This window comes from Gordionus sp. m RMFG-2023, chromosome 1, assembly GCF_954871325.1.
Source record: "Gordionus sp. m RMFG-2023 chromosome 1, tfGorSpeb1-WG-v2, whole genome shotgun sequence".
NCBI lineage: Eukaryota > Metazoa > Nematomorpha > Gordioida > Chordodea > Parachordodidae > Gordionus > Gordionus sp. m RMFG-2023.
Window position 1 is genome coordinate 32,778,481 of NC_088775.1, and position 17,047 is coordinate 32,795,527.

General features: G+C 24.7%; 1 long non-coding RNA gene across 1 annotated transcript; it reads right to left on the minus strand.

Annotated features, from left to right (window-relative positions):
* Positions 1-355: 355 nt before the first annotated feature.
* On the minus strand, positions 356-3,544 carry LOC135932027 (uncharacterized). Its single transcript, XR_010573253.1, has 4 exons — positions 3,326-3,544; positions 1,433-1,539; positions 947-1,149; positions 356-858 (listed from the first exon to the last, which is right to left on the minus strand). It is a non-coding gene; the product is annotated as an uncharacterized LOC135932027 (long non-coding RNA).
* Between the last annotated feature and the right edge of the window lie 13,503 nt (positions 3,545-17,047).

Sequence of the window (17,047 nt, forward strand, 5' to 3'; positions counted from 1 at the left end):
AATTATATATTTTTTAATATTTATATTTTTAAATAAATATATTATAATTGTTAAACATATTATAATTTTTTTATTACAAAATAATAAATATTTGCTTTGTGCTTTTTAAACTTAGCCTGACCTATAATTATATCATTTTAAGTACCATATCAGGAAAGGTCTGATAAAAATAAATTTGATTAGTCAAGGCTTACTAAGTAGGCAAGATATTTACACTCAGGATCCTTTTCTTATATAAGCTTCTTTAAAAAATGTCACATTCAAAAATCAGTAGTAATACAGACCTCAGTATCAATTTCTAATAAATCTTATTACCCATTCACCAAGTATTTAAATTTAATAAAATAGCTGATAATATTTATTTACATGTATAAATTTTTTTTAAGAATATATTAAACAAAAACATGGGAAATTGGTACAAAATAATTATTTTATGAACAAGTTCTTGTATTTTTATAAAAAGAAAATATATACCAAAAAAATATAAAGAAATTTAATACATATAAAATCAAAATATTGAAAAAATAAATATTAATTTAATATATTAGTTTGCCAGGGCAAATGTCTATTATTAAAATAATTGCTAAATAAGTTTCTTATATTTTTATTTTTATCAGAACTATTTTTAATACTCTGTTGGTTCCATAAAGGATAATTTGAACCAACAAGATCAAAACTTATTATATTTAAATTTTCTTTCATTTTGGCTTCCATAAGTGCCAACATCTATAACCATAAATTTGCCATTATGATCCACCAATGCTTGAAGGATTATTGAAAATCCATGCTTGTAATTATAAAATTGGGTTCCAGAATATGGAGACTTTTTTGTTTTATAATGTTTCCCATCAATGGCACCTTATAAAATATTAAAATAATAATATAGTATGAAATAATAAAATAAAAAATATAATTATCTTTTGTTTGATATAAATAAAATTTAAACCTATACAGTTTGGGAAGTTCCACCTTTCATCAAAGCCCTTAGCAACTTCCTCAAACATCTCCAATGTTGGGACCTTCATATGGATGGGTTGAATAATATCCCATATAGCTTTTGTATTTTCTCCTATTATTAGTTTTATAGTTGATACCCCAAGTTTATGAGAATATGACAAGGTGACATATGAATTACCAGTTGCTAGGTATCTAGATCAAATGAAGTATCAAGAAATTAGCATAAAAATGATTTTTAAATGCCTAATTATTATAATTAACTCATTATTAAATGTTATATTAATTATTGTAAATATTCATTCTTATTATATGTAATATTAGGGTTATATCTCAATATTAATTATAAAATTAATTTAATATATATATATATAATAAACTAATTTTAATAAATTTATATAGTTTTCTTTTTTGTAATTTTATTTTTAATAAGATCTATTTTTTAAAGTGAAAATACTATATATACAAATATACTCACTTTTTTCATACGCATGTAATTATAAAACTTGAGGTCATTTATAAGTAATTTTGGCAGCAAAGTAAAATATGCTTCCTCCTTTTCGAATTAACTATATTTTTTTCTTTCTTGAATAAGAGATCATATATCATATATAATTTAAATAAAGAATATTGGTTCATTTTAAAAAATAAAATAATGTCTAATCTGTTTTAAGTTGAAACGTTAAAAAAAAATCACTATGAAAGCCTTGTCGGACGCCGTCAAATCAGATGTTTTGACGTGAAATCGGATCCGTCTCCACTATGAAAGCAGCCTCTTAATATCATGAGTCAATAATTAATTTTTATTTTATATTTAATTAGCTACTGATACAATTTTATTAATCAAACATTATATTTTATTAAAAGCATTTATTTTTATTTTCTCAATTATTAATATTTACATTAATTATAATAATATAGTCATATCTTTTAAAATAAGTTTTAGTATTTATTTATAAATACATTTATATCAATTTTTAATAAATTATGGGAAAAATTTATATACTTAATTTTATAATAAAATATATTCAATTCTTGTACATTTTTATATTTAGGTTATGATTTTGTAAGAAATACATATGAGAATATGATAAAATAAGTAAATACCAATATGGACACAAAATAATAAAAGCCATATTAAAAAATAACCAAAAATATTACAAACAAGGAATGATAAAAACAATAAATAAAATAAAACTAATTGGAAAAATAAATATCAAGAGATAAGATTATATATGGGAATAGGATATCCTAATAAAAGTAAAAATATTTTAAACATTCTCAATAACTGGGATGGGGTTGCTAAATTAAGGTTTAATAGTTAATAAGATCTAATGATTAAAATTTTAAATTCATAAGTATTTTATTTCTTTAATTATAATATATTATGAATAATATAAAAATCATTTTAATCATAAAAATTAATAACTCTTAGTAACTTTATTAGATAATGTATAATTTTTATCAAAATATACAAGATTTATTAATATAACTAATAATAATTGATAGGATATTTTTGAGTTCATTGCATTATTTTTATATGAATTTCTTTCTGATAAATAAATAAGAATATGTTGCGATAGGAATAAAGCTTTGCTGGCTCAGATAGAGATTTAGAAGGTTTTATTCCATTACCAAAATCTATATATCCATGAAACTCTTTTTTATACCAATGAATTAGTCACTGAATGGACATTTCATCAAGGCTTAAAATAGTAAATAATTGTACATGTGTTGATTGAATTGTTAATCCTTTTGAAAGAGGAATCTAAAAAACTAAAATAAAATTATTTTAAAGTTATAAAAATAAATTATTTCTAACCTGGCCTTATTTGTATTTGCTGACTCCAAATACTTAAGAATTACAAAACATCCTACTAGGCAAAATTTTAAAACAAATTAAAATGATCCAAGCCATGCAAAGCAAAATTATAATAAACTGGGCCAGGCTGGACAGTTCATAAGTAAATAAAACTCTTAATTTCATGAGTTTTTATAAAATATTTAATTTATATGTAACCTAAAAAATTGTGACAGTTGTTAATCTTATATGGAATCTTCAGTTTAGATATATATGATTGCATAAAGTAAATAAGATTGCTAATAAACTTGAATAAAAATTGCTGATATTGCTAACCTGCATATTACAAATAAAAAGCTTAAACTTATTTTAGTAGATATGACTATATTATTATAATTAATGTAAATATTAATAATTTAGAAAATAAAAATAAATGCTTTTGATAAAATATAATGTTTGATTAATAAAATTGTATCAGTAGCATATTAAATATAAAATAAAAATTAATAATGGACTCATGATATTAAGAACTGACTAGGTAAAATAATATAAATATAACCATAGCATTACTTATATTAAGAATTAGTTGGAAGACAAATGATCATCGATGTATTCAACATGGTGTTAATGGCGTCTCCAGATGATTTCAATTGATACATGCTTAAAAATGGATTTTAATGAATGAATTGTCAGTCTAAGTATTATTATATGTCATTGCTTTAAACTGAACCCGAACCGAACCCTTGCAAAAATTTCACCGGGTTCGCATCCCTGCTTATAGGGTTTGCATTTATACGCTATTAATTAAAAAAATTTAAAGCAATATTTACAAAATGGCCCATATTTTACGCAGTAAAGAATATTTGATGATTTTTTCACATGTCCAGTGGCAAATTTAATATTAAATTATTAAATTTTCAAAATGACTGGCAATTTTTTACTTTTGTTTATTAACTCATATTTTTTCAATAATCATATGTCGATGGCGCTATATATAATTTTATGCATTAAATGTAATGCTTTATACTAACCTAAAAAGTCAACTCTTTTATAAAAAAAAAAGTAACCGCGCTCCTGTTTAAAACAATTAATGAGTTAGAGCTAGGACATTACTTTTTTGTTAATGTAAAAACAAATTTTTAAATCAAATTATATGTGCATTATTACATTCCGTTCCGCTGTTATATTTTATCAGTCGATCCGATGTCATTCATTATTTGAACAGTGATATTTATAAAATTCTAAAAATTATTTTGATGAAATTCACAAAAAATAGTTGGCTGTTCGAGGAATATTTGTTAATTTTAAAAAAAATCCAAATTATAAGCTTAGCATTTTCTTTAGAAGGTGCATTTTCCATGATTTACACATTATTAAAAAATTTTATTATGTGTAAATTTATGTCTAAAAGGTTATGTTTTAAATAACAAATGCATCTAATACACTAATATTAAGGTGTTTTATCTGATTTGATTATAAATATTTTCGCATCTTGCGAGTTTACAACATAATTGCTGTTTAAATTTGTATCCAAAATCCGACATTAAGATACATACTTAATAATATATATGTAGAGTAGATTGATTTAATAAAGAAAAAATAAATATGATCTTTTAATGTTAAACAAAATGTTATTGTTATATTTGCTGAGTTATGCAAAATGTTGCACCATTACCTTTTTGAGGAATTTTTCTTGTAGAAGTTGCAACAGACGTATTTTCAGCCTAGTTGCTTACAGACAGATAAAAAATTTAAACATTGGTTTAAGAAGGTTGAAAATATTTTATAAAAATAGGTAGGTGCATATTTTATAAGTTTAAGTAAAAATATATCAAAAAGCAATAAATAAAAAGCCAAACCAAACGAACCAATCAAATAATTTTAGGGCGTGCTAAACAAATTTTTAGAAAGATAAGATAGGGGGAAAGTGAGATTTTTTTTTATAAAATCAAGGGTGGAGGGGTTAATTCATGGATAGGAATGTGTTCGGGGGAAAAATCTGCCCATTGCAGACCTTTAGTTTATTGTACTAGATAAAAGTTATTTTTTTGTTTAGAAACATTTTGATATATTAATATAATTGCTTTAAAAGTTATAACATTGTATTGTTCTTGTTGATGACATAAACCTTTACTTTTTTTGTTATTTCTTTTATATTGCTTAACCTAAAATTAACTCTTTTTTGTTTTTCCTTTATATTGCATAACCTAAAATAATTTTTTACTTTTTTTTTAAATATTAGCATAACTTAAATTGAATTAATTTTTTTTTGTTATTTCTTTTATATTTGCGTAACTTATTGAATTTAATAATCGACTTTTTGTTTTTTGCTCTGATATTAACATTTGATATAAATATATTTATTTTTAAGATTGTAAGACACTTTTTTTGCTATGCTTTTTAGTTTTTACTGTTCTTTTAATGTGATATTTTTTTAATAATGTGATAAAAAAATATTTTAATATAAATTTAAAAATGAAAGAATTATATTTTTCGAATCTAAAACAAAGATAGATTTATATAACCCATCCTGGTACTCCCAAAAAATTGGGTTTAAAAGATATTTAAAAAAATTTATTTTGATAATGATAATATTGTAACGTGTAAAAGTGATTACCGTGAGATTTTGAAATCTCACACCATCAAAATCTCACGGCAAATACCGCGTGAAAGTGATTTCATGAGATTTTGATTTTTATCGTTTCAAATACATTGGGGGCCATTTAAATATTCAAAATCTCACGGCTATTCAATATTTCAAAATCTCGCATTATGATTTTCAATATGCTTAATACCTTAAATTGTTTCAACTTTAAAACGTCAGATTAGAACGAAGCTGTCAAATTGGAAAAGTTTCTATATAATACAATTTAATTTGAAATTCTTTTTTAGTATATTTCCTGCATTATGAAGGAAATTTAATAAAATATTTTTTATTTAAAATTATTTTAGCAATAATTTTAAAGATATATATGACTTCTATAAATGTTCTAAAGTTCCAATGATTGTTAATAAGTCAAACTTTATTAGGAAATGCAATTCCTTCAAAATTATAGATGATAATTTATTTTATACTATAAGCTAAAGTAAATTTTAGATATCTTTTTATAATTTTTCCTAAAATATACATAAATTATTATATTTGAGTTATATAATAAAATTGTAATAGAAATAATATAATATTTTTTAAAAGTAGGAATAGTAATATTTTTATTAATAACTATAGGGTTTTCATTTTCTTTGTTGGCATTATCTTTATCTAGCTATTATTAAATAATAAATATCAAATAATAGTAATATAATGTACAGAAATTTTCACAAAGATTTTATTTTATACTCTCATTAAAAAGCATATTTAAGCCATTGATTGTGTTTATTTTTTGTCCATCACATAATATTATTTTATATATATTTTAATGATATATCATTTTAGAAGAAAGAAAAGTTTTATGGACAAGAGATGAACAAAAAAGTATAATTAAAACAATACACGAGGGAGGTATATCCACAGTTCCAAGTATAGCTATGGGAGGGAATCTGGGGATTAATAAAACTAATCAGGTAATAACCGAAAAGTAAATATATGCGATATTATCTTATTTAATTTTTTACAGCTTTTATTGGTTGGGCAGCAATAAAGATATTAGAGAGTTTATCAAATCCTGTGAGGTTTGTCAAAAATCAAGCAGTCGTTTTGATAAAACTTCATATGTTCTTCACAATATTAAAGTGGTTCCAAAATCTTGGTATCAAATTGGCATTGATTTAATCCAGATGCCAGAATCTAAAGAAATTTATAAATATATTTTATGTGCCATATGCTAATTCTCTAAATATTTAATGGCTATTCCTATTAAGTATAAAACAGCTAAATCTATTGTAGAGCCTTATACATCATTGTCTACACTCACCAATGTTATGAAGTAATAAAATTAAAAATACCAATTTTAACTTATTTGAATTTTATTAATCTATTAATTCATATTTTTTTTAAATTTAATAAAACTAAAATATATATTTATTAAAGATTCAGATTAATGATCAAGGTAGGGAATTCTGTAACAATTTTTGTACAGAATTCCATAAATATTGTGGAATTGTTTAGAGAATAACCTTAGCCTACCACCCGCAAGCAAATGTTTGGTTGCGAGAGTTAACAGAACAATCCAGAACCCAATAAAATCGGTTTTGGGTATCCCAACTGACTGGCCAGATGCTTTAGTAGGGGTATGTGGCACCTATAATTCTTGTATACACTCTTCCACGGGATTTTCACTCTATGAACTGATGTATGGTCAGAAACCTCTATGTCCTCTTACAGTATAAATAATTTTTACTATTATATTTTTAATTATATTTAGTTACAAAACAAAATTGAGGATATATTTGCCTTACCAGAGGTTATGGCGAAAATTACAATAGATGAATGTTTAAAGGAAGAGTTGGATATAAAAATGGCTCATCTCAAGAAAATAACGGAGCTGGCTATTAGTGTTGTTAAACGTCTCGATTTGAGCCGATTTTTAAAAACGGCTAGCTCAATATTTTATTCAGAATAATATTACGCAAGCCTGAAGATTTTGCTCATAGATGCCACAAAAGTATAGACATCAATTAGCGAAATCTCGAGGCTTAGGCAATATTTTTCTGGTTAAAATATTGAGTTAGCTTTTTTTTAAAATCGACTCAAAACGAGCCGTTTAGCAACACTACTGGCTATATAAAATATTGGTATAGACAGCTCAAACAAAAAAATTATAAAAAAAGAACAAATGGTTCAAAATTTTTTGCTATAGGACAAAAGGTTCTTGCATGGAACCATAAAAGATTGGATAGGAAAGGGGGTAACCCCTGGATAGGCCCATATTTGATCAATAAAATATTTGATAAAGGTAATTATATTATGTAAATTATTTTTTATTGTATATCAAGGTGTATATGAATTGATTACATCAAATAATTTATTAAAAACTAAATATAATCTGTCGAATTTAAAAGAATTTATTGTACGAAACAATAAAAATAATGGTGATGATTTTTTTAAAATCTTTTCATGAAGTAAAAAATTTTTAGATACAAAAATTAATAATTAATAACATTATAATTATTTTGTTTTTATTATAATTAATGCATTGCCTTAAGATATTGGTTTCCAAAGTAGGCTTGATGATGAAAATAATCCACATGATGTGGAGTTTGTCGATCCAAAGTCCCCCATAGGTATTGTATTTCGGGTATATAAATGTTTTTATTATAATAAAGCAGCACATTTGGATGAAGATCAAGTGGATCAAGTGGTTCCCAAAATGTTGGGCTTGAAGATAAAAATATTCAGCTTGACATGGATTTTATCAATCCAAAGACTCAAATAGGTTATGTTATTTCTGATATATATATTTGATTTATTTTTTAATTTATTACGTATACAGAATTGGATGATGATATTTTGATAATAAATAAATTAGAAAGAATCCCTAGATATTTTTTTCCTACAACAAAGGCATGGAAAAATATCATGCTAAAATATATGGTCTAAAGCCTCCAAAACGTTGTCGGGATGTATACTATGGGAATGAACCCACCATCCTGGAGAAAATTAAAGGTGATGGGAATTGTCTTTATCGGTAAAACATTAATATAAAGTTTCATAATATTATACTTTATATAATTTAGGGTAATTAGTGTAGAGATCACTGGGGATCAAAATTCCCATATTTTAACATCATTGAAGTTAACGATATAATATAATTTCTCTTGAATATATATAAATTTAAATAAATAGTAGATTATTTATAATTTTATATACCAGTGACGAAGTGTCAAGTTTACTACTAGGGAAGCAATCAATTTATTTTAGTCAAACTCAAACCATTAAAACATTAAGATATATAAATAAGTGGTATGCGTCTTTGTTTTTGAGTAAAAGTTATCGCTAGATTTAAAATGTTTAATAATATTTTATCAATCGAAATCATTGGCTCATCCTGTTTCTGCAATAAGATTTGATTCTTTTTAAAGATGAAAAACTCCGTTCTGCACTTGCAGTTATTGAAGCCAAAGTTAAGATGAATTTGCATAATTTAAAAAACTCTTTAAAACTTTTCATAAAATCGGTACATATTAAAAATTCAAGTATTACATTAACATTCTTTTTCTATCTAAATTCAACATCCCAAAACATTACCTTTAATTCGGTTTCCAGCTTGTGTAAGTCGAAAAAAATTGAAAATAAGTGTCGTTTAAATTATCTAATAAATATTTTGGGAAATTTTGATTATTTGGAATTTACTAATATCTAACAATTCGACGAATTTAATATTTTTTGGTGTACGACCTATGAAATAGAATTAATCAAATCATTTTGAATATTGCTTGATAGTCCAATAAAAACTGCTCTATTTCTAAATGATGTTTCAATGGTAAATTTTCTTCCGCGAGCAAATAAATTAATTCAATATAATTCCCTCTATTTACTATATTAGAAGATTCATCATCACCACGGAATACGAGCTCCTGAATTCCAAGAAAACATATAGAGTTGATCAATATTTTCAATATTTCTCTATTTGATTTGACTTTAGAATTATGCTGTTCGATTGATATTTTGCGCATCGAATCTATCAAATTTTCAATACGCTTTTGGCCAAATGTTTTTATTGAATCATCGACTGCAAATGAGCGGTTGATTCTTTGCCGTTTAACTGCCTTTGAAAAATTATTCATATCCGAAAATCCTTTATCATTCCAAACATATTTTTCCCTTGGGAATAAGGTATGACCAACAATATAGAGAATTAGAAAATTATTTTTCATATTTATCGCTAGAAAAATTACGAATGCAAGTTTTGATTTCTTTTTTTAAGTTTTGTAAAATTGGTTTTGGTCTTCCTTTTTCAATAATCAATATTTTCGCATCAAAATCTTGAGCTAAATGATAATGTTAATAAATTTTCAATAATACAATTACAATTATTAAACATTAATTAAGATTTTGAAAACCTAAATTTTTAATTTTAAAAAAGTAAGGAAAAATATTATATAAAATTTCTTCTCTTTTATTTATTAAAAAAATAAGCATTTATTTGCTTCCCCAATGTTTATTTTTTATGGTAAAATTACATAATACCATGGCATGATTTTCTCTTTCTTTATTAAAAAAAATAAGCAATATTAAATTTGCTTCCCACAATGTAAATTTTTTTAACGTAGTAAAAATAATAGTAAATTTTTTAACGTAGTAAAAATAATAGTTTAGTAACTTTTTTAACGTAGTAAAAATATATAGTAAAAATAATATTAATTTTTTAATGTTATAAAAATTATATTAATCTTTTTAACGGTATAAAAATTATATTAATCTTTTTAACGTTATAAAATTATATTAATCTTTTTAACGTTATAAAAATGATATTAAACTTTTTAAAACGTTATAAAATTTATATTAATTTTTTAACGAAGTTAGTTTAGTTTATTTAGCATAGTAAAAAGATTATATTTAGTTTATTTATAAATTTTGTAAGAAAAATTTCAAGGGAAGCAATGCTTCCCTTGCTTTTATGGACCCTTCGTCACTGATACTAATAAAATGAAGTAATATATGTTGTGGGTAGTCTTGTTGGTAAGAGTTATATTACCTACCCTCAAAATTCAGGTTCATATTCATGTACATGTCTTTTTTTTAATTGTTTTGCTTTATTTATCTTAACAAAACTCGGTATAATATCTAAAAAGCCGATGTCTCTCATCTATGGTTTGTATTTTATATATTTTAGTCTGCATTTCATCCCTAATTTTCAAAATTATTTTAATTGCTAGTTTAGCTCTTTATTTATTTTAATGTATTTTTAATTAAACATATATAATATGCAATATTATGAAATAAAAATATTATTTTTAATAAATTTCGCCTGAAGAATATCAAAAGTTCTACCGCCAAGTTTAAAAACCCAAACACACCCATTCAAAGTATGGACGGGCGGGTGAAAAAACTTACCATTGCAGGTCTCTAGTTCAGATTTCAGATTATTGATAAGCTTCAATCAATAATCACGAGTGTCACCTTGCCAATTTGGAAATAAAGTTTAGTAATAGGGAAAAGATCCTTACTAACATGCTAAATTACACAACTGAAATTTATAAAATAATATTGTAAAACAAGTTTTTAGTAGGTCCAAAATCAAATCATCCGATCCCATTATCCAGTTCCTACTCAGATTTCTTATACAAAGAACATCTTCTCTATAGACATTAATTTATTGTCAAAGTTTCTATATTACAGAAAATTTACTAGAGTTAAACCGCCTTTTCTAACCAACCCTCTAAATATCAGTACCCACCCTCTGTAAACACTGCAAAGAATAAGTAAGATAAATTCTTAGCCTAAATGGTTTAATCGTAATGTTTATACTGAATTGGGTCACCAATATTAAAAAAAACTTCATTTGGCATCAATGAAAGAATAAAAAAATAAACGAAGAACTTTATAAATATTTATACATAATTTTAAATTTAATAAAAACATGGAAAAATATAATTATTATCAAATGTTGCACATCAGAATGAATATATTGAATTATATTTATAAACTACTACTTTCATAAAAAAATATATCAGGCGGAATATAAATTATAAAGAATTTTATATATTTATATATAGAAATAAATTTTAATATAAATAATGATGGAAGATAAATGATTGCAATCTGAAACATTTTCAAAATGGTTTCCTCCATTTTTTATATAAATAAAATTATTATTAAATATTTTAATATTATCACGAATATAAAAAGGGTCATATCGGGCCCATATAAAGTTATCATTATATTTTATATATGTAAAAATTGGTGTATTTAATATGTAGCCATTGCTTTGACTTCTGTGTCAGAAGCCCATATCTGCTTCATATTTTTAACACATAAGTTTTTACGCCTATTTTTTTGTTCGTATCACAAATATAATTCTCGATTACCTTTTCCATAGTTAAAAATAGAAATGTAATTATTATTAAATTATAAATAATTTAATAGAATAGCTAAAACATAAGACCCGGCCGAAGGCCTGGGGAAAACTGGCCGAAGGCCAGGTAAGAGAGGGTTTGGGGGCAAAGCCTCCAAAAAATTTCCCCCCCCCCCATAAGAAAATCCTGGATACTTAGGTGATATATTATTATTCTATATAATAATTAATAATTATACTGAATTAGGTCATATTAAGAATAGTCATAGGCATAGCCAAGGGGGAGGGCAAGGGGAAATCCCTCCCTTCAGAAATTTATCACTTTTTATGAATATCATTTTAAGCTAATAAAAATATCCCCCTTAGTCCTCCCCCCACTTTCTGACCCCCAAAAATGTATGTATATATCAACAATAATTTGAAAGAAAGAATGTAAAAGTTGATATTTTTTTATAAAACTATTCATCATAATTTATACATTTTTGGAAGAAAGCATTTATATATAAAAAAATTAAGACAAGAGTGAAATGTATTATAATTATTAATAATAGATACAAAAAATTACTAAATAATATAATATATCAAATATAATTTTTTATAAAGTGAGTAGTGTTGTTAAATGGTTGGTATTTTTCGACCAAGAACCAGAGTCGAAGTCGTAAAAATCTGCCCAACCCTGAGCCAGGGTCGAAAAATCGACCAAGACACAACCCGACCCATTTGGCCTGTTGAGCAGACCCGGGTTGGCCTGATGGGTCGGCTGGGTTGGCTTGCTAGGTTGGTTTGCTGGGTCGGTTTGTTGAGTTGGCCTGCTGGGTCGGGTTTGCTTGCTGGGTCGGCCTGCTGGGTCGGGTTTGCTTGCTGGGTCTACCTGCTGGGTTGATTGGTTGGGTCGACCTGCTGGGTTGGTTTTCTGGGTCGACTTGCTGGGTCAACTAAATATATAGATTATTTAACTAGTTTGTTTTAATCCGGGTTCAATGTTTTTGATATTAGAAAGATGTTCAAAAAATTTTGGTTCTAGTAATAAATTAGTACAGCCATTATATTATATTCCCCGAGGAAAAAAGAATTTTTTTTAAAATATGTTTTATACCTAGTTAAAAGTTTATTAGCAAGATGGTCTAAAACCGTTAGGCCTAGTTATAAATTGGCACTGCCATTATATTTTACTCCACGAGGAAAAATAAATGTGAAAATTTTTAAAAATTTATCTTAGGCCTAGTTAAAAGTTTTTGATACTAGAAAGATATTCTTAAACCTTTAGGTCTTGTTATAAATTGGCACTGCTGTTATATTTTACTCTAAGAGGAAAAAATTACAAATTTTTTAAGACGTTGTTTTAAACCTAGTTAAATTTTTATGATATTAGGAAGATGTTCTAAAACCTTTGGGTCTAGTAATTAATTGGCAATGCCATTATATTTTACTCCACAAGGAAAAAATAAATTATGAAAATTTTTTAAAAATTTATCTTAAGTCTAGTTAAAAGTTTTTGATACAAGAAAGATGTTCTTAAATCTTTAGGTCTTTTGGCACTATTGTTATATTTAACTCCACGAGGAAAAAAATTATGATTTTTTTTTAAGACGTTGTTTTAAACCTAGTTAAATGTTTATGATATTAGGAAGATGTTCTTAAACCTTTGGGTCTTGTAATAAATTATAACTGCTGTTATATTTTACTCCACGAAGAAAATAAAATTGTAAATTTTTTTTAAGATTTTTTTTTTACATAATTAAATGTTTATGATATTAGAAAGATGTTCTAAAACCTCTAGGTCTAGCAATTAATTGGCACCTCTATTATATTTTACTCCACAAGGAAAAAATAAATTGTGTATATTTAAAAAAAATTTATCTTAAACCTAGTAAAAAGTTTTTGATACTAGAAAAATCTTCTTAACCCTTTGGGTCTTGTAATAAATTACCACTGTTGTTATATTTTACTCCACGAGGAAAATAAAATTGTAAATTTTTTTTAGACGTTGTTATAAACTTAGTTAAATATTTGTGATATTAGAAAGATGTTTTAAAACCTTTGGGTCTAGCAATGAATTGGCACTTCCACTATATTCTACTCCACAAGTAATTAAATTATATATTTTTTTAAAAATTTTGTCTTAAACTTAGTTTAAAATATATGATACTAAAAAAAATGTTCAAAAACTTTTGGGTTTAGTAATAAATTAGCACTGTCATTATATTTTAGTCCACGGGGAAAAAAATTAAAATTTATTGAAAATTTGTTTTAAGTTTTTATTTAAAAGTTTTTGATACTAGAAATAGGTTCTAAAACTTTTGGGTCTAGTAATAAATTGGCACTACATTATATTTTACCCAACAAGGAAAAAAATTATGAAATATTTTTTAAATTTTATTTTAAGCCTAGTTAAGTATTTTACATGTTCAAAACTTCTAGATCTAGTTATAAATTGGTACTAGCATTTTATTTTACTCCACGAGGAAAAATTAATTATGAAAATTTTTTAAAATTATGTTTTAAGTTTAGTTAAAAAATTTTGATACTAAAAAATGTTCAAAAACCTTTGGTTCTAGTAATAATTTGCCACTGCCATTATATTTTACCCCACTAGAAAATAAATTATCACGAGAAAAAACTAATTATCACGAGAAAAAATAAATTATTTAATTTTTAAAAAAATTTATTTTAAGCCTAGTTAAATGTTTTTGTTACTATAAAGATGTTCTAAAACATTTGAGTTCACAAAAGAAATTTCTAGTGCTAATGATTTTTAACCCCCGTGTAAAATGTAAAAATAAAATTATATATTTATGTTTTGAGCAAGGTTCATATAGTATTAAATCCACACTGCTATTCCATTTCATTCCACGAGGAAGGTTAAAATATGAATATTTTTAAAAGCTTTGTTATGAGACTAGTTAAAAGTTTTTGAGATACTAGAAAATTTTTTACCTTTGATTTCATATAGAGATTCCCATTGACATTATTTTTTATAATTCCTTGCGTTAGAATTTAGAAATATTAAAAAATATATATTTATGTTTTGAGGCCAATAGTAAGTTTGGGTCTAGTAATAAATTGTCACTATCATTCTATTTTAATCCACGAGATAATTAAAAATTTGAAAAATTTTAAGAACTTTGTTTTGTGCCTAATAACGAAAAAAGCTCCAAAGCCCTAGTGTTTAGTATAAATTAATTTAATATTGCTATTATTTTTTATTATTTTTTTTAACTTGAATTTAGTCTAAAATTTTTGGTATTAGAAATGAGTGGTATACCATTTAGGGGATTGGTAGTGGAAAAGAAAAGACTGGGGAAGTTGAGCAGTCATCCCATTTTAAAATTTAGTATACTTGGATATATAAATTAATCCTAAAATAGTTCTTAAATCGTCCATCTATATACTAAAAATATTTTGAAATATTTAACTATTACAAATTTTTAATATCAAATTTGGAAAATGTATGTGAGACAAATAATTTTAGTAAAATTTGAACTATCGTAATTTGTGATTTTTACAAAAGTTTATGATGAATTTTACAAACATATATGATGTCAATAAAAGTTCGACAATAGTTTCCAAAAGAAAGATAAGGAAAAGATTTTGATATCTTGTTTGGGGAGATTGTTATACCGCCTATTTTTTTCGATTCTCCAGAATACTCCAAAATAAATGGTCTAAAAGCATTGGAGAAGTGGGTAAAAAATTTTAGAAATAACGATAAATCCACAAAAAGATGTACTATTTTAATTTTACTTTAATTTGTCCTCAAAAAAATTTTTTTAAATTTTTTTTTATGTATCCCTATCATGTACTTTTCTTAATTCATTGAGCTTGTTTATAAACAACTTATTATCATAAAAATATGATGAATTTTTTATTTCCTTATGTCATTTCTTAAAATGTATGAAGCCTTAAAATCGTACTTTCTTTCAATTAACAATCCACCAATTATCAGAAATTTTTTGAAATGATTTAAAAAACGCATATCTGTGGTTTTCCCATTCTTTGATGTATAAGTTTCATTAAAAAAATATAAATCAGTTATTGAAATATTAATTAATTTAAAATCATTAAAATATTTGCTAACCGAAAGAAAAAGAAATATTTTTCTATTAAAAGTAAAGGCAATATTTAAAAGGAATATAATTAAAATGGACAAAAAATCCAAGTCGATGCTTTAAGAGATATGTATAGACATTGCATGTAATGAGTTGATCTTAGGTCAGAATCTCTAGAAGAAATGGATGGAAATAAATATTCCAAGTAGTCACATTTAGAAAATTCTATATAATCTTTGAATAATAAAAATTTATGTTTAGTCAAGTTGTTTAACCTCAGCCAAGTTTATAGATAAAAATAGTCAAAACTAATTAATAAAAAATTAGACAGCCCATAAGGATTTCTGCTAATTACCCTCAGGATTATATTATAAATAAAATAAATTTTAATAAATATAAATAAAAATTGTGTAATGCTGGCTGACGTATAATTAGCTGAAATCCTTAGCCAATGCCTAATTAGTTTAAAATTATTGTATCTCATATTTGCCCTAAGCCTATTTTAAATTTACTAAAGGTTCTTTCACAATTCAATTGTGTAAATTATAATGTTAAAATATTCATAAAAATAATCTAGATTGTTATAATCAGTTGTGTGCAGATTTTGGGAAAAAAATTTAAAATATCGTAAATTGCATACCTTAATAATATTTATTTTCCTATTTTTAAAATCTAACGAAGAGCTTCTGTTGGCAATATATTGTGTGTCACTTAACGTAATCCTTGTTTTCATTACTTTTGAAAGGAAATTTTCATGATTTAAATTTTTATATTTTTAGGCTAAGCCTAATTAGCATGGTTTTTCGCCAATTATGCAACACAAGATCAGACCACAGTACATTTTTTATTGAAATCCTTAGTAAATTATTGCTAGAAATAACTTTCTTTATTTACGCTAAAGTTCTAAATTAATGAGATATAATAGTTCTAAGAATTTTATCATTCTTTTAATTTATTTATTTAAATTCTATTTGGGAAATGTGTGATTTTATACAATCAATCTTATTAAAGGTTTAATATGATTTGTATTATTTAAATTTTATAGTATATGTAATAATTTTAAAAGTGAAATCAATAAATTTCATTGTGCAATTTAGTATTGTTAAATGGCTAAGCCGAGTCGACTTAGCTGCGACTCGAACCTAGTTTCTAGTCGAAAAAACGACTCCGATTCGAGTCGACTCCCGAGGCGATTTTGTAACAAAAATAAAATTATGTATAATATTTCATAATATAGTTTTTAATATATATCAGACCTGCAGAGATACGATTAGCATTTAAAAATAAAA